At 54.0% G+C, this 1,430-nt stretch overlaps 1 protein-coding gene across 1 annotated transcript in view; it reads right to left on the reverse strand.

Annotated features, from left to right (window-relative positions):
- Positions 1-1,430, reverse strand: part of XKR8 (XK related 8) — a 10,986-nt gene that overhangs the window by 7,254 nt on the left and 2,302 nt on the right. The window lies entirely within an intron of this gene.

The following is a 1,430-nucleotide window of genomic DNA, read 5'->3' on the forward strand; positions in this document are numbered from 1 at the left end:
CCGCCGCCGGCCCGGCGGACCCCGGGGGCCTGGGCCCGAAGGCCTCCCGGCTTTCGCTTGGCGGGCTTCGAGCCGCCTCGTTTCCAGTCGAGGCGCCTGGAGGCCCGAGGAGAGGAGGCTGCCCGGAATTAGACCCGGGCTGCAACCGCCATCCCTCTCGTCCGCACGTTGCAAAACAGAACAACGAAGCCGGAAGGCAGCTTCTGAGCCCCAAGTGCGGGACTTCGCACTCTACGTGCGCCTAGAGTTGGGGCCACGCGCGGGGGTCGGGGGGTGCACACCTCGAGCCCAAGATGGGCAGGACGCCTCTTCGCGGCCGCCCGGTTCGCTCAGACTGATGCCGGGGGGGGGGGGCGCGGCACAAAACCCACGGATGTCTTGGCTCCTTTCTGAAATGAACTTTAGAGCAGCCCGCAAAGTTTTTGAACTAAGTTTATTAGAGAGCGAAGGAAGCAAAGAAAGGAGGACATGCCAGAGCTGGCACCGGCGGAGAAAACCGCACCTTTTGTTCTTTGCAATAGCCCTGTTATACCTTCACGATGATTGATGCGCTAAAGAGGCTGGAGCCCAGATAACCGCCACTCTGGAGGGTGACATCTCTGGGCTCCTTATGGGAGGAGAGGAGGGGAAGGGTTGTCTTTTGCAGGAGACCTGCCAGACGTTTTTAATTTACGAGTTCCTGAGCTAAAAAATGATCTTATTATCATTTTTATGACTTTGGTCAGTTAAGGGATGATATTCGGCCTTTTGCCTTTGGACGGGGAACCTGAAAGATTTTTAGAGATTATTATGTTAAACCATGAATTATGTTTTCAGCCTGGGCGACGGAGTGAGACTCCAACTCAAAAAATAAATAAATAAAAATTAAAATGTCTAAACGCTTCCTAAAATCTAGAAAATTTATCTGTGTCTAGCCTGCTGTACCTATCCTGCCTCAAGGCGAGCTGAGTGAGGGGTGGGACTGATGTTCAATAATTGCAAGTTCTTTATTTTTTACATTTTTTTTTTTTTTTTTTGAGTCGGAGTCTCACTCTGTCGCCCAGACTGGAGAGCAGTGACTGCTCCCCGCCACCGCAGCCTCGACCCGCTGTGCTCCGGCAATCCTTCCGCCTCAGCCTTCCGAGTAGCCAGAACTACAGGCGCGCACTACCACGCCCGGCTGATTTTTTGATTTATTGTAGAGATGAGGTCTCGCCTGCCCAGGCGGGTCTCGAACCCGCAGGCTCAGGCAATCCACTCACCTCAGCCTCCCAAAGGCGTGGGATTACAGGCTGAGCCACTGAGCCCGCCTATCTTTTACATTTTTTAACATAGAGAGGGAGGGGTCCTACTATATTGCTCAGGCTGGTTTTTTTTGGGGGGGGGGGTTCATTTGGAGTCTCACTCTGTTGCCCAGACTGGAGTGCAGTGGCCACTCCCGGCCACCGCAG

The sequence above is a fragment of the Carlito syrichta genome, unplaced genomic scaffold, assembly GCF_000164805.1.
Source record: "Carlito syrichta isolate Samal-C Ts95f unplaced genomic scaffold, Tarsius_syrichta-2.0.1 Scaffold105233, whole genome shotgun sequence".
Lineage (NCBI taxonomy): Eukaryota > Metazoa > Chordata > Mammalia > Primates > Tarsiidae > Carlito > Carlito syrichta.